A 24,843-nucleotide genomic window follows, 5' to 3' on the forward strand; every position below is an offset into this window, starting at 1 on the left:
CAGCTAAAATAAATAGTAGCGACACCACCAAATGCTGGAGAAGATTCAGAGAAACTGGTTCTTGCATACCTTTTCAGTGGGAATGTTAAATGTGTAAGCCACTCTGGAAAAATAGTTTCAAGGTTTCATAAAATACTAAAACATAAACTTTATAACCCACTGGTCATATTCTTGGTAATTTATCTCAGAAAAATGAAAATTTATGTTCACACTAAACCTGTACAGAAATGTTCATAGCAGCTTTATCTGTGTAAATAGTTAAAAAATGGCAACAGCCAGAATATTCTACAACAGATGAATTATTAAGCTGTGGTTGTTCCATACGATGGAATTATGGAATACCACTCAGCCATAAAAAGGAAGGAATAAACTATGGGTACACACAACTACTCAGATGGACCTCAAGGGCATTAGGCTGAGTGGAGAAAGCCAATCACAAAAGGTCCCTTACTATATTATTCCATCCACCATATAACATTCTCCAAATGACAAAAGCATAAGATGGATAACAGATTAGTGGTTGCCAACAGTGAGTGATGACGGTGGGTGAAGGAGCAGGAAGAGGGTGAAATTATGAAGAATTGTAGCAGGGGAGATCTTTGTGGTGATGGAATTTCTGTACCTCAATTGCAGTGATGGTTACAGAAATCTACACATGTGATAAACTGGCATAGAACTGCAACACAAACATTGTCCCAGTGTCAGTGTCCTGGTCTGGATGCTGTGGGATAGGGAAATGCGTGTGATCACTGGCAGGAAACTGCACAGAGTGCATGGGACCTTCCTGTACTACTTTCGCAACTGTCTGTGAATCTACAATTATTTCAAAATAAAAATTAAGACAAAAACAAAATTGGAACTGTGCTCTTTGGAAAATTAGTATTTTTAATTTTTAAATTCATAGTTCTCATTTTAAAGCTTCGAAAAATACTTAAATGTTAATGAAAATTCCCACATATTGCCTCAACCTTCAATGAACTTCATTCCGACACCACAGAAGTGTTAACAGTTTGGTGTGCATTTCTCCAGGTATTTTGTTATGTCTTATATATACAATGTGGACTTTCAGTTTTTCCTCAAGTGGAATCACTACGCTTATTCTTCTGCAATTTGCTTTTTTAACATAATATGGGTACACCTGGGACATCTCCTGTCACTCAAAACCTCTGCCTCATTCTTTTTAATAGATGCATAGTATTCTACTGTGTGGCTGTGCCATAGTTATTTAATTAGTCCCCTACTAATAGACTATTTGTATGCATCTATGCATACACATCTAAATATATCTATAAGATAAATTTAAATTTTTGATAGTCAAATTACTTTCTGAAAAAGTTGCAAAAGGTGTGGATAATGGCTGCTTTACAGAGGACAGGAAGACAGGCTGAGTCACCAAGGCCTGGAAGGGAAAGGGACTAGTGGAGCCACTCTGGTGGGAGTGGTAGGCCTCCTCAATGAGCTGCTCTGCCACCGCCCCAACCATTGTGGGGAAGCCAGCCCTCTCAGGGCACACTGCAAGCTTCCCATGAACTTCAACATGGGTTAGAGCATCCAGTGGTGGGATTTCCAGCCAACACCTTTCAACTACTCTTCATCAAAATAAATATTAAAAATCCAGTTGTCTTTTAAAAAATGCTTTTTAAATCTTCACCCAAGGATACATTTTTATTGCTTTTAGAAAGAAAGGGAGCAGGAAAAGAGAGAGAGAGGGAGAGAGAGGGGGAGAGAGAGAGACACTGATGTGAGAGAGAAAACATCGATTGACTGCCTCCTGTACATGCCCACACTGGGGATCAAATCCATAACCCTGTAGTGTATAGGAGATGCTCTGACCAACTGAGCCACCCATAGGGCCAATTGTCACTCTCTCTCTTTAAAAAAAATATACATTTTATTGATTATGCTATTATAGTTGTCCCAATTTCTCCCTTTGTGCCCCACCACCCAACACCCCCTCCCTCCCTCAGGCAATCCCACACCTTTGTCCATGTCCATGGGTCTGCATACATGTTCTTTGGCTATTCTATTTCCTATACTGTACTTTATACCCTTATGACTATTTTGTAACTACCAATTTGTACTTCTTAATCTCTTCACCTTTTTTGTTCATCCTCCTGAACCCCTCCCATCTGACAACCATCAAAACATTCTCTGTATCTATGATTCTGTTTCTGTTCTGCTTGTTTATTTTTTTCAGATTCAATTGTTGATAGATATGTGTTTATTGCCATCTTGTTGTTCATATTCTTGATCTTTTTCTTCTTAAAGGAGACCTTTTGACATTTCATGTAATACTGATTTGGTGGTAATGAACTCCTTTGCTTCGTCTTGTCCGGGGAGCTCTTTGTCTGTCCTTTGATTCTAAATGATAGCTTTGCTAGGTAGAGTAATCTTGGTTGTAGGTCCTTGCTTTTCATGACTTTGAATATTACTTGCTAATCCCTTTTAGCCTGCAAAGTTTCTTTTGAGAAATTAGTTGACAGTCTTATGGGAACACCTTTGTAGGTAACTAACTGCTTTTATCTTGCTGCTTTTAAGATTCTTTTTGTCTTTAACCTTTGGCATTTTAATTATGATGTGTCTTGGAGCGGGCCTCTTTGCATCCATCTTGTTTGGGACTATGTGCTTCCTGGACTTGCATGTCTGTTTCTTTCACCAGGTTAGGGAAATTTTCAGTCATTATTTTTTCAAATAGATGTTTAAATTTTTGCTAAATTTCTGGGCCAACTTAGCAAGAGGTATGGGACTCACTGAAGCCAGATTCTACTGCTTAAGAGAATTTAGGAAAATCTGAAGCATGGGTCAAGACAAGCCATTCATATGGAAAAGCACTAGAAAGAGCTTGGGTGAGCCTGAAAGTTGGGTGGGGCAGGGCCTCAGGGAAGCACCAGGGTGAGGCCAATAGTGTAAGCCAAGTTGAAGGAGTCTCAGATATGGTGCTCACCTGCTTGCTCTGTGGCTCTATTGGGGGAGGGCTCAGAAAAGGAAGAGTGGCCTCTGTCAGCATTTATGTCTGGGAGAAAACTGCCCCCCAGTTCTCACCCTGATGCTGGACAATTCTATTCTTCCCCATATGTATGATGCCTTTCAATATGCTCCACCCATGCTGGAACTTAGAGGGAGTAAGTCTGAGTAAGTTTGTGTGCAACTCTTTAAAAGAAATGGCAGGGAGTCCAGCAGTTTCTGTCTTCTACAACCTCAATCCCCACTGTTTTTTACAGCAGAAGTTATGGAGACTTGTCTTTCTAGCACTAGAACCCTGGACTGGGAAGCATAGAGTGGGGCTGGAACCCCTCATTCCTGAGATATCCTTCCTGATTTTTCTGCCACATGTGGATATAGAGCCAGCCTGTTCCATGTCTCTGCCCCCTCCTACCAGTTTAGATGTAATTTCTTCTTTAATACCATAGATCTTCCATTCAGCTCAGTTTCTGATGTTTCTGAAATTGGTTGTTCTGTAGTTCAGTTGTAATTTTGATGTGGTTCTGCAAGAAGGTGAGCCATTTTTACCTACATTGCCATCTTGACTGGAATTCTGCCAATTCTCTTTTTTAAAACCATTAGGCATCTCAGAGAACTTTAAGATTGGTTTCAGGATTTCTAAATACTTTTGAGGAATTCATTTATGCTATTAAAATGTCTCTTTAGCAAAAGCAACACTCACAGAATGCTATGATCATCATAAAAGCCAGTTAAAACTTCATTTTTCATTATTGCTGTAAGTAAATACCCAGTCTTATCATCAATGCTAACATGAGCCTTTCCTAGATCTTTTTCTCAGCAGAACAGAACTGAGTGTGGCTCAATACAACATACTTCTCCAAGTTATACTTCTGCACTCCCCTTCTCCCATTTTATTTTCTTTTTTTAAGCTTTGACTTGCTTGTAATTATCCTACATGCATAATGTTCTCTCTTCCCCTGCTTGGAAGCATGTGGCCTCCCCATCTTTCTTAACCTCACTGGTTCTTACTCTTTTAAATTCAGCTTAGAAATCTCCAGGAAACTGGCCAAGGCTTTTACATAGACCAAGTGTCTTTTCTATGCAGACATCTAGTACTTGTTACATAGTACTAAATTTATCTCTTTGTCTGTCTACTCCAGTTGATATGGAGCTCTACAAAGCTATAGGCTATGGCCTCTGTGTTTTTATACCCCAATGTTAAGGAGAACATAACGGTTGCCAAAATCATCTTGGCTTATAGGAATTCAAGAATCAGAGATCATTTGAGGGGAGAAAAAAATCCCATATAATGTTTTGACATTTCCTGAAAGGAGACAACAAATCTTAATAAGGTTGAGAAACATGACCCTGGACCTGCACCCACAGTTTGCTCAGGAACTTGCATTTCAGGAGGTCATGGACTCTTCTAAGGTCACAGAGCTTCTAAGGTGAATGGTCTGCCCTGGCATTGAACCTAGATTATCTGTTTCCCTTGTTGCAGTTGGGTAGAGTGCAACAATCGGCCAGAGGGATGGCTATGTGTATTTGTTCACCCGATACTTGTGGAGCACCAAGTGTCAGATCCTGGCCCAAGTACAGGGCTCTGGGAACACAAAGACCAAGGAGAAACCATCCTTCTCTATGATACCCAGTAGAGGGTGGCAGTAAGAGACGTGCACAAGGGCACACACAGTGCAGGTCCAGAGGGTGCTCAGGAAGGGACTGGGTGAAGTGCTGCCTGAGCTTTGGTCAAGGATGAGCAGAGGTCAGCCTGCCACAATGTGGGACAAAGACACACAGGCCAGGGTAAGGCGTGGCAGACACCAAGCTGAGAAGCCATATGCCTTGTGTGCATGGGCAACAACATGTGCATGTGTTATTGAAATGGGCAGGGGAGGACGGGCCTGTTTTCACAGGAAGTGGAGAGTTAGGGTGGGCACACCCAGAGGCCTGTGTCAGTCTGCTTGGGCTACCATAACAAAATATTGGACAAGGGGGCTTAAACAGAAAGTGTTCACTCATAGTGTGGAGGCTAGAAGTCTGAGATCAAAGTGTCGCTGGTTTAGTTTCTTTTTTTTAAATTATATTTTATTGAATGTGCTATTATAATTGTCCTAGTTTTTTTCCCTTTGCCTCCCTCTTCCCAATACCCCCCACTGCCTCAGGTAATCCCTCTAATATTGTTCATGTCCATGGGTCATGTGCAGGTTCTTTGGCTACTTCACTTCCTATACTGTATTTTACATCTTCATGGCTGTTCTGTAACTACCTATTTGTACTTCTTAATCCCCTGACCTCTTCACCCTATCTTCCATACCCTCCTCCCAGTTGGAACCATCAAAACACTCTCTGTATCCATGATTCTCTCTCTGTTCTTCTTGTTTGCTTTGTTTGTTTTTTTAGAATCAATTGATAGATGTTATTTGTTGCCATTTTATTATTTATAGTTTTGATCTTCTTCTTCTTCTTCTTAAGTAAGCCCATTTAACATTTCATATAATAATGGTTTAGTGATGATGCACTCTTTTAGCTTTTTCTTGTCTGGGAAGCTCTCTATCTACCCTTCAATTCTAAATGGTATCTTTGCTGGGTAGAGCAGTCTTGGCTCTAGGTCTCTGCTTTTCATGGTTTTGAATATTTCTTTCTAATCCCTTCTAGCCTGCAAAGTGTCTTTTGAGAAATTAGCTGGAAGTCTTACAGGAACACCCTTGTAGGTAACTAACTGCTTTCCTCTTGTTGCTTAAGAGTCACTCTTTATTTTTAACCTTTGTATTTTAATTATGATGTGTCTTGGAGCGGGCCTCTTTGCATCCATCTTGTTTGAGACTCTGTGCTTCCAGGACTTGCCTTTCTATTTCCTTCACCAAATTAGGGAAGTTTTCTTTCATTATTTTTTCAAATAGATTTCCAATTTCTTGCTCTTTATCTTCTACTTCTGGCACCTTATGATGTTAATGTTCCCATGCTTGAAGTTGTCCCACAGGCTGCTTACACTATCCTTGTTTATTTGGATTCTTTTTTCTTCTCATTGTTCGATTTGTTGTTTTTTGCTTCCTCATGTTCCAAATTGGTTTGATTCATGGCTTCATTCACTTTATTGTTGTTTCCCTGTAATTTGTTCTTTATTTCAATTAGTGTATCCTACATTTCTGACTGGATCTTTTTTATGCTGTTTAGGTCCTCACTAAGTTCTTTGAGCATCCTTATCACCAGTGTTTTGAGGTCTGCATTTGATGGATTGCTTATCTCCATTTTGTTTAGTTCTTTTTCTGGAGTTTTGATCTCTTCTTCCATTTGGGCCATGTTTCTTTGTCTCTTCATTTTGGCAGCCCCACTGTGTTTGTTTCTACACATTTGGCACAGCTTCTTTGACACTGTGTCTTGGTAGTGTGGCCTAATGTAATAGGTGTCCTGTAGGGTCCAGTGGCACAACCTCCCCTGTCACCCCAAGCTGGGTACTTGAGGTGCATCCTTCACGTGGCCTTAGTACACCCTCTTCTTGTACATGATTGTCTTGGTTGCTATTAGCAAGCAATGGGAGGGATCTACCCAGGCAGTTAGTTGTAAGGACTGGATATAACCACTGACCACCAACATCTGCCCTCCATGGAGGATCAGCTGTGTGGAGGCAGGGTGGTGGTGCTCTGACATGGTCTGTAACTATCTACTGGGTGTGCAAGTTGTGGGGTTTCCCAGGTGGTGTAAGCCAAGGTCAGCCCCCATCTATATTTTTCCTGGGGCCACCCTGCCTGAGTAAAGCAATCTGAGATGATTGCTACTTTTGCTAGATTGGAGATTCCCAGGTGAAGCTACACTGTTAATTTAGGCTGGCTGCTGCTAGTGTTGGGTCTGGGGTCACTTAGCAAGAGATCCGGGGGGACTAGGAGCTTACTGACCATGGTTTGTTTGAGAGGATTTAGGAAGTTGTGAAGCATGATCCAAGACCAGCCATACATATTGAAAAGCATCCTGGGTGGGCTTGTATGATGGGTTGGACAAAGTCTCCAGGGATCTCCAGGATGGGGCAAATAGTGTTAGCCAGGTTGATGGAGTCTCAGATATGACACCAGCCTGCTAGCTCTGTAGTTCTGTGGGTAGAGGGTTCAGAAAAGAGACAATAGCCCACTTTTTCTCTCTGGGAGATGGCTGTCCTCCAGCTCTTGCCTTGATGCCAGATATTTCAATTTCTCTCTGTATGCCACTGATGCTTTTTAAGCTGCTACCATGGTGCTGGAGCTCAGAAGGATTGAATATGATTAAATCTGTGTATGGGTTCTTTAAGAGGAACGGCTTCTGACTCTAAAAGTTTCTTCCCCCAACTCAATCCCTGCTAGTTTTTGCAGCCAGAAGTTATGGGGGCTAATCTTCCTGGCACTGGAACCCTAGACTGGGTGGCCTGGTGTGGGACTGGGGGAAAGATATCTCACTCCCAAGATATCTTTCCCCAATTTCTATCCACCTCATGTGGATGTGGGGCCAGCCTGTTCCACATCTCTGCCCCTCCTATCAGTCTGGATGGATGTGGTTTCTTAATTCTATAGTTATCAAACTTCTATTGAACTTGATTTCTGATGGTTCTGAGAGATGGTTGTTCTATATTTTAGTAGTAATTTTATGTGATTGTGAGAAGAGGCTAGCTGTGTTTACCTATGCTAACATCATGACGAAGTTTTTTGGGTTTAGTGTCTTTGGAGGCTTCTCTCCTTGGTTTTTCTCTGTATGTACACATCGCTAATGTCTGTCTCTCTGTGCCTTAATCTCCTCCTCTTGTAAGGAAAATAGTCAGATTCCTTTAGGGCCCACCTTAACTTAATCACCAACTTAATCACCTCTTCAAAGGCTCCATGGTCATATTCTGAGGTACAGGATATGGTTTAGAACTACTCCATGTGGATTTGGGGGGACACACATCAGCCTATAGCAAGGGCCTTTGTGTCATTTCAGAGAAGAAGGACTCTAGCCACACATGAACTTTAACCAGGGCAGCAACTCTCTTGGAGTTGTGTCTTCTAAGCTGTGTGCCCTCAGCTGGACAAAGACACTGGCAGGGAGACCAGTCAGGAGCCAAGCAGAATGGACGAGGCCTTTTTTCTTCCTGACTTGTTATTCTCCAGCACTTACACCATTACTGACTCCCCACCACTGATATACCACTTTCACCAAGTGGGCATTTTCAATGTCTTTGGCCTGTGAGGCCAGGGAGGGCTAACTGATTAGGGTGGAGAGCAGCCTTTCTGGACATGCCCCACTGCCCACTGCTGCTCTCTGCTTGGACCTGTCCCACTGGGCACCTTCCCCAACCTCCATGGAGCCACACATTCCCAGCAGGGCTTCAGGGAGGGCGAAAGGTGAGCAGAGGACAAATAACTCAGTATGGGACAAGGGCCCAAGGACAATCATGGTCCATGGCTATTGGGAAGATGGTCATTGTCACCAAGCCAAGGGTTAAGTTTGGGTCTGTGGATTTAGGGGTGCTATGAATAGATAGGGAAGAGACTACATTTTTATGTGTATTAATATTGATCAGAAACTTAGCATTTCTTTGGGAAAAATATTAGAAGCATTAGAAATATATTAGAAATATAGTTATTAGACCATCTGCTCAATCTAGCCAATGTGCTAATAAACACATTTATTGCTATCGCACAAATTAAATCTTCAAATAATTTGATAATTGATTGCAACATAACTTTTTGAAATCTTATGTATTTTTATTTTATGTAGCTTAAAATATTCTTCTGTGAAGAGGTCTGGAGGTTTCACCAGATTTCCAAAAAGGTCTATGGTTCAAAAATGGTTAAGAGCCCCTGATAATCAAGTTCATGGATGAGCTGAATTCAAACACTGGAAACTGAATACCCATTTACTTTCAAATAATAAGTCATTTAGCAGCTAGGACATCAGAGAATTTCAGCTGCTTTAGAAAGTTTAGAGCTTCAAAATATAATACGGATAAAAGAAACGTTATCACTCTTCTTCTGATGACAACTGTTCTTTTTCATTATCTTTTTGAACACCAGCCACAGTCAGAAAACCCAGAGACCATCTGTATAATGCTGATTATGGCAAGGACCCCTTTGCCTTCAATTTTGGATGTGTTTATTTAAAACCCACCAGTGTCTGCAAAGCCAGGAGAAGGCTGTGGAGGAAGAGATTTTGCTAAAATCACACAAATAAGTGTGTATTCTGTCTTTGCTCCAAGAGGACTGGATGCTTCCATTGTTATGTATCGAGGCACCACAGGGTGTGGTGGCCCCTGGGAGTCTATCACCACCCTTAAGAAGGGACTATGAGGCAAGAAGGTGACGGCATCTGCAGTTACCAACCACCCTCTGGCTCCTGACATTTGTGCATTACACACCCGAATGCCAGCACACAAGGATGTTCCTGAAACTGGCCATGAAAACACCAAAAGCCCTGTCATCCATGTGTGAATCCCACATACTGCCAGACAAAGCCTATAGCTGGCAAGCACCTTGGCACATTTCTCTCCCAAGGCAGATGAATAAGTGCAGCAATCCTTGAACAGGACAATCTCCTTCTCAACAGTTCTTTCACAACACTGTGCTTTCTACTTTTGCGATGCTGTCTTGGCTCATCCCACGCGAACCTACAGCCACCAGCTCCTTTAATCGGGGTGTCTATAAAGAACTGCCCTAAAATATGCCTTTCCAGTGCACTTAATGTCTTTGCAATTAAATCCAGATGTGGAGAGCTGAAGGAACAGTTCTCAGGACTGAACAAGATGACATAAATCTTGCAGCTGACAGAGATCCCACTGAGCTCGGTTGGGGAAACTCACAGAGAACTTGTTTGGGGCCAGAAAAGTGGATGGGTATAAAGACAGATGTGTACACATTGATTCAAAAAAACATGTTGAGAGGAAGAAGATGCTATTCCAACACAGTGCCTACAAACAGGGTTGGAGGCAAAGGCAGATTGGCGTTGCTCCCTCTCCCACACTCAGAGCTAGATCAAAGGAGGTGATTGAAAAGACCTTGCTAGAAAACAGCCTGACTCTGTGATGCTTCCTGGCCTCCTTAATTGCTCTTCTCAGGGAGAGGAAGGTGGGCACTCCTGAAGACCTTTGCTGGCCGAGAACAAGGGCTGTTTGTGCAGCTGAGGGTTTGCTTCTTATTTTTTTAATTACCAGGTTTTGTACACTTTCCAGAAAGTTCCTTTTAAAAATAGTGTATTCTTCCTCCTCTTCTCCAGATGCTAGGAAGTGTAGGTTCAATCCAAACCGTGTCTATTTCAAAGGGACACAAAAACCCAGGGCTGGAGTTCAAGGAGGTTGGTGGCATGCTGCCCAAGGACTAAAGGCTTGGGTTTTCTCTTACCCTCCCAGTAATTTTGTTTTTAAAGCTTGGAAAACAACTTCCTCTGAAGGATCAGCTTCTGCATGATGCAGCCCAGAGCTGGGTGCAGAGAATAAGGCCAGACCCGAGGGGACATGTTGCTGGCAGACGGGCCACAGTGGACAAACAGCCCCCTGATGCCTCCAGAAGGCTCACTTTCTAGAGTTCACAGAAGAGCAGTGTGCTGTTTTCCCCCTTAAAAGCCCCAGCTCACCCAGCCTCCTGCCCCAGGATGACAGCAGCTCCCTGACAGACAGAAGGGCTCGACACTTGCTGCAGCCAGCTCACCAGGGCCATGTGCTCCACTAGTCAGGGCCACCAGGCCTGGCCCTTGTCCCCACACAGCTGAGGCTTTTTGTTTTTTTCTGCCATGTATCCCACAGAAAGTCCTGATAAGAGTACATTTCATTGACAATTTTATGACTCTGACCATTTCCCCTGTAACAATATCTTTAAAATGACCCCTTGTCTTCAGGTGGCTGAGAGCAGGTCTGCACTCTTCTTCCTGCTTCCTGTTGCTAAAAGGCTCTGCCCAAAACAATGGTACCAACGTATTAGAAAGTGAGTTCTGGGTCATGGAACTGCCTGCATAACTCTGACCACTTTTATTTTCCATTCTGAGATAAAAGCCAAAACATGTTTTTCAAATTTATGTTTTACATTGTTCAGTTGTGTATTTCTTTTCTGAGTGAATTCTAAGTACTGTAAAGATGTCTTCAAAGATAGACAACTTTGGCTCAAAAGAAACTGATGCAAATTGCAGTGTACCCCAGTGACATGGGAATTTATGGCACCATAAAGGTACAGTTCAAAGCTCAAATGAGCCAGAAGGAAGATGGTGGATTGATGGTTTGCAGTAAGAAAGGTTTAGAAACAATAAAATGTAACCCGGATTTTAGTTTGGAAATGAACTAAAGTGTCTATTTGTTCCAAGTTACTGAGTTTTTAATTTAGATCTGTTGTTAAAACCTAATGCACTTTGTATTTGTGGTTAGTAAATGATTCTAACTCGATGTCTTCAAGGAAAAATTGCAAAGGAGCAGGCGTAATTCTTGAAGCTAAGACTCACCACTGCAGGTTTCTTAGCAAAAATGTATTCTGTATATCTCACTTTAAAATCTGATTACCAAGCAGAAAAGTTAAAAAAAGAAAAAAGAGACATACCTATAACTTTTTTAGAGGTTAGCAATTATTATAAAAGGGAAAACATTTCCATAAAGACAAAATTCACCTATAAATAACATGAAATATTACATATTTATGTACCATTGCTGGTAATTATCCCAAACAATATACATCTGAGCAAGAATGTAAACTGTTACTCAGTGTTTTCTGTGACCCATAAGCCTGTATTCCCATTTCTTAGCTCAGGATACAGCTACACCTAAAATGCAAATGTATTCTGAAAACACACTTTTTAGATTCTGGGAAAAACTGAGAGGCAGTTTGCTACCCAAACCAAGCTAATGAATATTGGCATGGGGGTTTGTCATAGCCTGGGTGGTTTGAGGCCTGAGTAGATAAACCAGTTTGAAAGTGAATAGCTCAAGCCCTGGTTGGCATAGCTCAGTGGATTGAGCGCGGGCTGTGAACCAAAGTGTCACAGGTTCGATTCCCAGTCAGGGTACATACCTGGGTTGCAGGCCATGACCCCCAGCAACCCCACATTGATGTTTCTGTCTCTCTCTTTCTCCCTCCCTTCCCTCTCTAAAAAATAAAATAAAATAAAATCTTTAAAAAAAAAGAAAGTGAATAGCTCTTTTTAGAAACTGGAAGAAGAAACTTTCTTTCTTTCTTTTAAGAGGCAATGAATTCTTAAGGTTGGCAGGTTCTTTTTTCATTTTATACCAACAAGAAATATAAACTTATTGGTAACACATAGAACATCTCCTAAAAGAAACAAAGCTATTGATTAGGCACATATTCTTTAAAAAATTTTTTTAAAAAAAGAAATGTCCTAGGGGTGGGTCAGAGCAGCCAGACCACTCTCTCCCTGGTGAGCTGCCAGTCTTCTGAATGTATGGCTGCCCAGCGGCCACTCTGTTCCAGAGGGCAGAGTTTCAAGCCTTCACTCAGGATATGGAGGCAGAAAACAAATGGGCACTTTCACCAAATGTTATCTTCTTACTCAAGGCCATCTGTCTGATTCTAAATACTTTTCTTAAAAAAAAAAAACAGAATCTTAGACTATTTAAAAATATGCTGTCCTTAATAAATACCTTATCTATAGAATAGCAATGATTAAATTTGTTTTTCTATAGAGTAAGCTATAAAATAGGAATTCTGTTCACCAGTCCAAATTAGCAGCTACAAATTCAGAACTTTGGGCTGTGCATTAGTTTAAAAAATGCCACACCTTCATAAAGTTGCATTTACTGCACATGCTAAAACTTTAAACAATAACTGTGATATAATACCCATTGGACAAATTTAAAATTTGCAAAAGCCTAAAGAATAATATTTCCCCTTAGATTATCTGGTTGCCTATTTCATTTGCAGATATGACCTAATTTTAAAAACATTAAGGGGCTCTACTTTTTTAACTCACACACTTACTGTATTTGCGGGGTATAATGTGCACCCATGTTTTCTACACATTATACATGGGATTATTATACCCATTATTATACCCATGGTATGTAATCATTATACCCATGTATAATGTGCATCCTTATTTTTCTGTCAAAAATTTCGGCAAAAAGTATGTATTATACATGGCAAAATATGGAACTTATGCTTCATTTTTTCTAACCCATTTCAGTCGCATATTCATTCTCACCCCTCCCCCTCAGGTAACCACCAATCTGTTCTCTATCTGAGAGTTCGGTTTTGGGTTTTTACTTTAGATTCCATATACAAGTGATATCATATAGTATTTATCTTTCTCTGCCTAATATATTTCATTTAGCATAATGCCTTCAAGGTCCATCCATGTTTTTGCAGCAATAGGATTTGCTTCTTTTTAAAGGCTGAATAATATTCCATTGTATATTTGTACACACAGCATTTTCTTTACTTAGTTTTCTGTTGACAGATACATAGTTTGTTTCCATATCTTGGCTATTATAACTATTAATGCTTCAATAAACATGAGATGCAGATATCTATTCAAGATAGTGTTTTTTATTTCTTCAGATAACTACCCAGAAGTGGAATCGTTGAATTATATGGTAGTTGTTTTTAATATTTTGAGGAACTTCCAATGTTTACCACAGCAGCTGCACCAATTTACACCCCTACCAACATTACACAAGGGTTTCCTTTTCTCCTTGTATTTCTTATGCTTCCTACTTATAGGTCTTGATAATATCATCATAAACATGGACTTAAAAGACTTCTTTGTATGATTTTTGTTTGCACCTGTATTGAGGAGTATTTTTCTAAACCCTAACTCAGTGGTGGCAACAGAGAAGGAAAATAGAAATTAGGATCCATAGGAATGGGGTTCTGGGTTACCCTGCACCCATAGCACGTGGCATTCATAACAAATGCAATAAAAGTCCATGATGATATTTTACATTTGAGTGACATTTCACATTTATCTTTAAAGACAGAAAACTTAGATCACATGAGACAAAGAGGACTAGTGGGTGTTGGGAACCGCCCTGACAGGTTCCAGAAGCTGTAACCCCTCGTGGCTAAGGCTGAATAAAGAGACCTTAGGACGATAAGCCACTAAGGAGACGAAGCTTGTCTTCCTGGTAGGGGTGCTGCCTCTGCCCCCTTTACTTCACCCTGCTTGGCCCTGGGCAGATGACTGGTTAGCCAATGACAGGCAAGATTCCTCAGAGAAGGGATGACCTAAGACAGGCACAGTCATGAAGGGACCCTCAGGGGAGGACTTGGGGGGCTATAGAAAAATGGGGTGATTACCCTTGCCCCTCAGCTTTGACATAGCTTGAGTCCTCATTCTGTCTGCAAGAAGTCTAATCTCTTGGCTGCCTTACTTCCCCTATCTGACTTAAGCCTGAAACAATGCTGGAGGTGGGTGCAGCTCTGTGCTGAAAAGCAAAGATTCTCTGGGGCAATCAGGTCTAAGAAAGAATGCACAAAATCCTGTGAAAACTGCTTTGCTAATACCCTCAGTTTAAATGATGAAGATCCAAGCATGAAATGAGTTTGTTTCCCCAAAGTTTTATGGCCCTTTAGCTATCTGCCCTGACTCAATATAAGCCCTCAGGGTTCTTTGAATGTTATCTATTGTTTGATCATTACCGCCCGACAATAATTGATGAGCTTTACATATATTCCTATTCAAATTAACCCAGTGAAAGCCCATTGAGGAACAGGCTCCTGGCCCTTCTCCTTTGAGAGATTGGCCACCTTTCCTTCCCAAGCAGATCCTGTCTTGGTAAACTTATTCTCATCACTGGCAGACATGGGAGGGGGGCGCTCTGTAGGTGGAGCCCTCCCACAAGTGGGGACATTCTTTCTAAGGCAATTCAATGTCATCTCTGCTTGCTGAGCTGTGGGAGTTCTACACATGTAGCCTGCAGATGCATATTACTACACACAGAACACCACCTCAGTGACTTTACAGTCGAGCCAACAGTGAGACCTTGCTCCCCAAGTGACAATGGCACCTGATGAGCACTGCAGACTGCACAGGTCTGTGATTGTTGGCACTGGGAGGTGGGTGGCCGTGAAGCCAGCAGAGTACCTCAGTTGGGAAGACTGTGGCCTCTTCACACTAGATGGGGAGTGACTAAGGCAATTGTTCCAAGCCAGCTCATGCTTAAAGAGAGGATTCAGCTTCAACTGGAGATGGAAATATTTAGCCAGGTCATCCTACTCAGTGTTTGCTGCATGACACTAGAATTCTCTCATGAGCAAAGCCACCAAACACATGCCTTGCAGAAGGGCCATCTGAAGGTCATCTCCTGATGAAGGGAGCAGGTCATGAAGCCTAGTGCCTGCTCTGCTTGGACTGAGGCTGGACTCACTGCTGTCTAATGGTAGGCAAGTTTTCTCCTGAGATGGTTCAGAAAGAAGAGGCAGCTCAAATTGGAGAACTTAACAGCTTTGGTCTCTAGTCAAACTATACCTCTTTCAGAAGTTGTGTGGCTAGAATGAAGGGTTCAGGAGCCAGGACCACAAGTCAGGAATCAAAGGCCAATGTGCCCAGGAGGCTCAATCCAGCCATAGCAGGCACTGACATCCCTTACCAGATTTCCCTTGACTCAAAGAGTGGGAAGTGTTCCCAGTGGGCTCTGGGGCAGCCACAGTTCAGGGCAGGCTGGCACACCCTAAACCAGGGCTGTGCTCCTCACAGCCCCCAGAGGCAGGCCCAGCAGTGTTCTGTGGCTTTGCTTAAGCTGTTCCCTCTGCGTAGTGGGTCCTTCCTGTGTTTCCATCTAAAAACACTACTCATGATGTAAGATTCAGCTAAACTGTCATTTCCTCTCTAAAATGCTCTCCAGGTTCCCTGAGAGTGAGTTGTTCTGTCTTTTGTACCTCCAGGATGTTTTGTCCATATATCCATTACAGATTTTAATTGCACTGATGATACGTGAGACTCCATGTCTCTATACCCCACCAGGCCATGAGCTACTCAAGGTCAAGGGGTGTATTGCATTTATCTGTCTAGTTGCAACACAGAACCCAAAATATCATGGCTGTTCAGTAAATATTGGATCGATGGATGAATGGATGGATGGATAAGTAGTTGAGTCTCAGATTCTGAAGGTGTCACAGTTCATTTTTAGAGTCTAGGACTATGGTTTCAAAGTTTAGGTCCAGGTCAGAATGGACCAGGCTCAACAGTCAGACAAACATTCTCACAATATGCAGGTCTGTAAGCAGCATGTACTTCAATCTTGTTCCCACAGAGCATTGTTGAATGAAAAGTTAAGTAGGCCATCATAACTGCATGAGATTTGGTGGAAAGCAGCAATCTAAAATATAAAGTGTGGTCTATTTAAAACAGACCCAAGCTTGGAATAGAGGGCTCGGTGCAGAACCTGTTTAAAACGGGGGAGCTAATTTAACCCAGGGTAGAAATGGAACCTCTCATCTTGCATTACATGGAGAAAGAATAACTGAAACTGCCTAGAGTTATCAATCATTCAGGCAGTCAGGCATCTTTTGAAAAATCCTAAGTGTACAGCATTGTCTGTGCTTTGTGGAGGGTGCAAAGAAATAGGAAATGTATACACAAAAGAGCAAAACTTTGTCAAGTCAGCATGAGTGGGAGCAGCCTCTCCCCAAGGCAGGAAGGGGAGAGGTCAAACAGCCTACCAGCGGCAGGATAAGCTGAGGCCCACGGCTGGAGCCTTCGGCAGCTGCCAGTCCATCGCAGCTTATCCGATAATTATTCCCTTCCTATTACTCACATGTGGCTCACCTAGGCTAATAGCATTCTACATTTTTAGAGCCATTGACATTTTCTCTATGACAACACTTACATTTTTAAAATAAAGAAAATTTCTACACAAACGCAATTGTGTCTCCATTCAAAAATAGAATTCAAATTTGAGAAGTACTGCAGAAAAATTATATTTAGTAGTAAAGCACACACAGTGTACTGAATAACTACATTTACCAAATGAAACTAAGGTCCTTTTCTCAAATCTTTGATTCTCTGATTTAATAAATGTATTGATACTTGAATATATTAATGATATTCTTTTAGCCCTGGTAGCTTTCTTTAAATTGCATTGGTCACTTTTTGAAATAGTATGATTTTTCCTCACGAGCACATTATATCCATGAGTTAAACTTTTTTTTCATAATTCTCTCTGGGCACTGAGAAGTCCAAAAACTATCGCTGTGCCATCAGTGGAAAAGGCAATATTACGAACCTAATCAAGAGTAGAAAAACACAGAAAGACATCTCAACAGCCAAGAAAAAAGGATCTCCTTTCATAGTTGGTGTCTGAGCACAGGCCCTGGAAGGCTGCAGGGCCCTGGCAGGGAATGGATTCTGATGGGCCCACAAGCTTGCACAAGTGCTGGGTGCACTGAGGCAGCCCTGAGTCCACCAGCCTCGGCTCTTACACAAGTGGTTGGGTCTTCGTCTCAAACAACCTGTTCATGCTTAGGCACCCTCTCATATTTCCATTTGTAATGTTGTCATAAAGGAATTTAATTTTATCCTTTCCAGACTAATGATTTGGTACAAAAAAAGATACGTTGCCAGAATAAGAGAATGAGGGAGAACAAGAATTGTTGCAGACATTTGTGAAATCAGAAAAGCAACAAGGTAAGAAAAGCTGTGCAGTGACTTTCATGATCTCCCACATCCCTGGGACTCCAGGTTTGGCTTACAGTTTGTTCAATCTGTACTTTAAATAACACAGGCACTGATCAAGTAGGACTGACTGCCGTCCTGAGATGAGCGGTCTCTTAGAGACCCCTTGTTGTGTTGGGTGTTGTTGCTTTAGTAGCTGGGTCTTGGGGAGATAAAGGTGGGTCTCAGAGCAGGGCCTGAGCAGCCATGGGGTTGGCAGTGGCTATTGACCAATGGGTATGAAAGGATTTCAGTATTTTAACAACCCGTATGGGCATATACTAGGGCATATGAACCCCAATCTGATGAATATCACCCCCATTAAGATCTATCTATCCTTAAATTTCATTCCTAAATTCAACTTCTAAAGTTTCTTCCCAGGAACCTCACTGGAAGAACTACTGTGTAATTAAACTTCACACCTTTCTGTTCATACAATAAAATTATCCCTATGGCTGACTTGGAATTTTGGTTTTCACAGTTACAGTTTTCCTCATTAGACAATTCAGCTTAATGATAACGTATTTGAGTCTCAGGGTTTCTAGTCTGATCCCAATTCAATATGTAAAGGTATTCAGTAATATTACTTTTACTCCTGCTTTCATTTTAATGTGCAAATACCTTTTTACTTTATCAGCTCTTTGGACTTGATCCTGTCTAGTAAGTTTATAGAAACAAGGAAGAGAGAGAGGAAAAGAGCCTGGAGTTCCATTAACAGTTGCCAGGCATTCTCTCCCAATACTTATTAAACAGAGCTCAAGAAAAATGTTTAAAAACTTGAAGTTAAAAAAGTACCCCTAAAAAGTAGCTATATAGTACTCTTTTAAAAAATCTTTACTAACTTGAATGCTTCAGCAGTGGGCAAAAGTAGGTTTATAGTTGTTTGTGTGGAAAATAGTACTATAATTAATAAATAATAATACAATAATGAACTCTGTTTTATGTACTCACAACTGCAAACCTACTTTTCCTTACCCCTGTAGTTCTAACTGTAAAAATGTTGGCTTACTCTGACCTCCTTTAACAGAGATATAAGAACATTAGCTCTTGTTACACCTGATTTTTGCCATGTGTATCCTCAAAAAGGGAAACCAGAATTTTATCCTGATATATTCAGAACCAAAGTGGTGTAAACCAAGATCTGAATACCAATAGAACAGGAGGGAAGTTGATGCTGGTCAGTGGGTGGATGGCATTGGAGAAGGGCAATAACACTTGACATTAATTATACATCGTCCCACCCGGTCCCAGTCAGGGTATTTGCCAAGAAGTTCTTACATTCCTGTGGCCAGGGAACAGGGCCACGCTAGAGTTTCATGGAAAACAACAGTGCATTATAAAACATTTTAATCACTCCAGCTCTGTGCAATGGCTAAATAATCCAACAAAATTTTTCATTGAACAAAAGTCTACTTTTGTGAAAGGAATCAAATTTTGACTTTCAAGTTTTTTTGAAAGAAATTTTCTGTGTTCGTTTTTCTCTAAGGACTGCTTGTTTAATGTTAACTTGCCAAGGTGTTTATTATACTCTAAAGATAGATACAGAAATAGAATTTGCCAAAAAAGAAAAAATATGTATAAGGGATGCTCTTACTTTGAGAGTGTAGTCACAGGAGAAAAGCAGAACTCCTTCTTGCCTAGCATGAAAAAATTAATTCCCAGCAAATACAGGGAACATGCATCTTTTCAGGTAGGCTTTGCTACCTTATTTGTACAAAAGGAGCCGGAATTTTCCAGTCCTTAGAAATAGCTCAGACAACACGTTCTGCATACAGAAATCAGAAATTCCTAAATCCATTCTCAGAGCCACTAGAACATCCAGGCATTTGAAAAGGGATGACTTTAAATAGTTTGGAGGTGCTTCCATGTCTGAAGCTGCATTTGTCCTTTCTCCCGTGCTTGCAAAGATGATGACCGCCCCCCCACCCCCCACAGAGACCTCAGACGGTGACCCGACTTTGTGTCATGCTCCCACTGAAATCAAAACCCATGCTCAGGCTCCTGCAGTCCTGCCACCAGATAGTGCGGCATCCCACACAGGCTGTTGTCATCACACCCACGCTGTTGTCACAACACCCGACAGGCTGTTACTAAGGGCCCTGGTATGCTGCCACATATATGCATTAAAGAGGAATTTCAAAACATATTTCAGGAATACTTGTCCTTGGCTCCACACCTTCATTTGCTCAATGTGGCCCCTGTCTCTGGAGGATCATCTCTTGTCAGGCCCAGCTCCCTGTGACCCTGCTGGCCTCCTGGTCACCAGCCCCAGTTTGCAAATCTAAGGCAGTGGTTAACTGGATCAGCCTCTTGTGAGACCAACCCTGAAGGTCAGCACCTCTCACTCTCCCTCACTTCCACTCAATGGCTGCCAACCAGAGCTCAAGCTTGATTCCACTTTTGTATCCTTATCTTCTTGAGATTCTGGGCCTCTTAGCCTGAAGGAATTGAGGGCTTCTTTGTCTGGCAACCGTTCTGCCCATGCCTCCTCCCTTAATGTGGTGGTGTAGCTGTTGTTTTGATATTGAATGGAGCAAGAACTCACAGAAAGTGGGCATTCTTGTTGTTTTTATTCAGGTGGTTTGAGGAAAGCCATCTGTTCCACATTAGAAATAAGACAATTTGTTAGACAGCACAAATGACTAAATCAACCTGGGGCGGGGGCTGTTAATTCTTGTTAAACATGTGTGCTAAATTATTCTGGAGGATGAGAGAAGTTCTGAACAAGTTTAAACACATTTGAGCATATTTAGCTTTGAAACTCTTCACTGTTTCTGGAAATTGACATGAGTATATCAGCAGAGGCAAAGGGGTGGCTAAACAGTCATTACAAAGGGCTTTTGAAGAAAATGCTCTGTGAGCAGGATGGTTTCTATCCTTGTTCAGGCCCCAAGCCCTCGCAGATCCATGGTCTTCTCAACTTAGGGTGTCTCGTGGTATTCCCTAGTTGCTCAGGGGATCTGAGCTTTGGTGATAAGAGACTCATCGGTTGTTTCCAGGATGAGAGACACGAGTATTTAGTGCCAGACTCTGTCTGCAGCTTTCATATTCTCCACACTGATGTCACAAGGAGCTCTAAGACTGTCCTAACATACTCAAGACATGTTGGTCACATTTCACAGGTTTCCAATATGCTCCGAGAGGGATTCACTTTCAACGGTCTTGCTGTTGACACTAGAATCAGCTTTGGATCAGGGGGCTGAGCAACGGCTCTGAGCTCTAGTTTGGGACACACCTTCTTCCTTTCTCTCCCTCCAGTTCTCTTCCTTCTTTCAGTTGAGTTCAATATTCACCGAATAACTATGTGCCAGGTCTTTGGTGTGTAGTGGGTGGTTCTATGGGTTATGTAGTCAAGGGCGACATGGCCTGGGATCTGGCTGGGAGACTTTGGGGAAACTGCCTCACCTCCCTGAGTCTCGGTTTCTTCAGTGAGTATCTTCAAATGAAACAATGCACACAAAGCATTTACCACAGTGCCTGGCTCATGGGAGATGTGGCTCATGGTAGCTCTATTTATTATACCAATGTATGTGACAGACTACTAACAGCTCTGGGGCTAGTGGACATGGAAAATCCTCAACAGGCCATTTTAATACTCTGGAAAGTGCTAGTTTTAAAGGAAGAATACTTATCCCAGGCTTAGTAAGAAATTAGGTGAAAGGCAAAACTCAGAGGAGAAATACAAGAATTAATAGCTGAGCTGTATCTTATTCGATAAAGAGGGGAAGACATCCTCTCTCTTTGGTTTGGGAGAAAACTCAGAAACCTTGAGGAATCATAATTAATTTGGCAACCATGGGGTGCACAACTTCTTTTACGTATTTGCAAAAATGTATCCCTGTGCTAAGGAGAGGATACCAGTTACGTCATGTCAGCTGGTAGCAGCCAAAAAAAGTCAACAGATAACGTAAGCATGGGGGCGAGTGGGAGGATGAAGACTGTGTGTGTGGGAGGGAGAATGACGTGGGGTGAAGCAGCAGTCAGATAGGAACCCAGCACAGGCTTTCACCTAGCTGTGGAATATAGGGCAAGTCTTAAATTCAGAGCCTGCAGGGATGGAACTGGACCAGGCCCCGGAACTTCAGGCTTTGGTCTGAGCCAGGCCTTGGTGCCACACCTGGCATTTCAGCTGTGTGTTCCCAGCATCCCGGCTCCCACCCTTCCCTTTGGTCAATCCCTGCTTCTTTCTCTGGTTTGATTACCTGACCCATGCCTGTCACATCACCTCCTCTGTCAATCTTATCAGCCACTACCCCCCATTTAGAATGATTTTTTTGTCCACATCTAGCAATAAATAACAAAAAAATTTTAAACCCAAAATATATGTCAGCAATTTTCTTTATTTCTGCTGCATCTATGAATTTCAGGTGTCATCTCCATTGTACAATGCTAAAATGTAAATTGTTTTAGTCAATTTAATGTCTTTATGATATCCACTACTCAAAAATGTGCACAATATTTGAGTGCCTTTGGAATGCATGCAATTGTACAGGCAATAAAAACTGTAAGATTCCAGAGAATGTAGCCAATGATGGAGAGGGGACTTCTCTGAAAATTGTTTGCCCAATAGACACTTAACTTGAAGGCAGTCATATTAGGAGGCAATGGGAATGTTCCTTTTTCTTCCTTCTGGTCTGCCTGTCTGCCTGTTGTCCTGCCTTACTAGCAGCATTTCATGAGCCAAATGGAGAAGTGAGGTTTGACAGAAGGTTGAGACCTGGGTTTGACTTCTGGCTGTGGATCCTGGACAAGTTAATTAGTCATTATGACACTAGCTACAGAGTGATAAGACTAAGACTGTCTAGCTTTATCTCACTTTAAACCTTATCAAAGTAATATGGTGGCTTTGACAATGAAAGTGGCCCACAGATCTTATGTGTGGCAATGCACATGTGCTGGATTTTACTGATTCGTTTGTACTCTTTTTAGACCTGCTTTGAACTGGTGAGATAGATTAAAAATGGCCTTTATAATAACATTGTTCAGAAAACTGTATTCCTTATACCTATTTCATTTCATGTTAGTCAGTTCTGAAGATTAAACATGCCTTATGTATGAAGTTCTGAGGACCTGATTGTAAAGGTTATGGCTTCATAGGAAAGACTGCAGAGAAATTATTATTATTTTTTTATTTATTTTTAGAGGGTAAGGGAGGGAGAGAAACATCAATGTGTCGCTGCCTCTCACATGCTCCTACTGGGGACCTGGCTTGCAACCAAGGCATGTGCCCTGACTGGGAGTTGAACTGGCCACCCTTTGGTTCTCAGGCCAGTGCTCAATCCACTGAGCCACACTAGCCAGGGTAGACTGCAGAAAAATTAATCACAGTAATTATTATGTAAGCTGATGACACAAAATAAATGTTCACAGTTCAGGTTTGTTTGCTACTCTTCCTATTATCTGGCTAAAGTTTCTTCACTGACATGCGATCCAAGACTAAGAATCTGTCCTTTTACGAGAAGGCATACTGAGGAAAAGGAGCTGGGGTTTTACTCCATTCGTGAAGGAGATGTTCAAGAAGGTGATTTCCTTTGGTTCTGACATAGCCCATATCTGGGATGAATAAAAGTTTGATTTTGGCAAAACGATTTCTAATCAGTGAGCAGCTGCAGGGAACATTGGTGAACTGGAGGATGCAGAACGAGATAAGGAAAGTCCCTTATGTCATGTGGAATTGATTGAGTACCTTTCATCTTAACCTTCCCAGCAGCTTTGTGAATCCTGTGTGTGCACTGAGGACGAAGTGGTGGGTCGGTGGCTGTGATATCAAGACTTGAAAATGATGCAGTGTCATTCTCCCCACTGAAGGCCGGATTGGTTAGGAAACATCTCTACCAATTTTAACCTTTCAACAGAATCGGCATTTCTGAGACAAAACTTCACAAGCTGCCTCAAAATTTGTAGCAGTTTCTAGCTTTTGAATGAAACTTTTCTGAGTTATTCCCTGAAGCAGAGGCCCTGGTTTGGTTTGGTTTTTACACAAGAAACAGCCTGGCGGAGCGATCAGGCAGAACCCTATTTCAAGTGGCTACTCATTCCTCTAAGCTCATACTAAGCTATAAAATTGGTTCTCAGATGTCTTCTTTTTCTCTCAATCCTTTCTGAATGAAGGTTCCTGGGGCTGCTTGCTATTCTTTTGGAGGGTGACACCTATTCTCTATTCTCCTTCACTTTGAATATCATTTTTCAAGCTTTCTGGGAAGTGCTGTTACACTTCTATGAAGAGACTCCAACTGCCAATCTTGAAATATTCTTTGAAACCAGTAACACCAGGTGTTCTGTTCAAGGAGAAGAGGAGGCAGCTCCATATAATATACAATACAACACTTGTTTGCAGGCTGCCCAGGACTACACACACACACACACACACACACACACACACAAACTGCAGTCTAAACAGCTCAATGTTTCTCTTGAAACATTAAGGGTTTCAGGAAATGCAAGGGAACTTTAAAAAACAAAGCATTAAAAATGGAAAAAAAAATCAAAGGAAACATTAGAAGAGGAATCCAAGTTGAACATGGCTTGGATCGACATGCTTCATGGAATGGAAGTTGGGAAGTTAGATGGAGTTATATCACCAACCTGCAAATAAGAATGATCTTTTTCAGAACGGTAAATCATCTGCTCTTTGTAAGCCATTTTAGAAGGGGTGGATTTGTTTGTGTGATATCATTTTAGGAAGATACAGCTAAAATGACATCATTGCCCATAGGAGGATGTTGCCATTTGCTCAGGATGATTTATGTATGGAACCAAAGTAAATGGGAGAATAAACATCAACTTGTTTTCTGCTCTTACCAGGAGACTACTTATTTTCCTTTAGAATTTCTATATGCCTGTTGTTCAAAGAGCAGAGATCTGCACAGGAGGAGGTTCAGGTGTCAGAGAGATGACCCCCACCCCAACTACCCCCAGTCACACACAGAGCTGGGTCTGGCCCTCCCTGTCATGTCCACTCAGGCTGCGTGGCCAAACAGTGCTTGCATGTCACACCCCACCCCCCGCAGTGCTAACAGTTTAAAGACATAATGAATACTTCAGATTTTTTGGATGTATATTTTATGTTTTCCAGTGCATGTGATAATATTTAAGTAAATATTTAATGGCATTTTTTAAACCTCAGTTCCTTTCTGATATCCTAGAATACAGTCCATCCTCCTTATTCTGTGTCTACATTTAGCAGGAATATATATGTATATATTTTGACTAGAAAACATGTCAGACCTGTATTATTTGTTACTGGGAGGTGTTAGGGTAGCTCATTTATTTTTTATTTCTTAATTATTTCTTCCAACTAATTATTTGCTTTAA

General features: G+C 41.7%; 1 protein-coding gene across 7 annotated transcripts in view; it reads right to left on the minus strand.

Annotated features, from left to right (window-relative positions):
• The window catches only part of STAU2 (staufen double-stranded RNA binding protein 2), a 423,958-nt gene that overhangs the window by 107,992 nt on the left and 291,123 nt on the right, over positions 1 to 24,843 (minus strand). The gene's annotated exons all lie outside the window — the stretch shown is intronic.

Source organism: Phyllostomus hastatus, unplaced genomic scaffold, assembly GCF_019186645.2.
Source record: "Phyllostomus hastatus isolate PE091 unplaced genomic scaffold, TTU_PhHast_1.1 phas_contig_65, whole genome shotgun sequence".
In the NCBI taxonomy this organism is placed as follows: domain Eukaryota; kingdom Metazoa; phylum Chordata; class Mammalia; order Chiroptera; family Phyllostomidae; genus Phyllostomus; species Phyllostomus hastatus.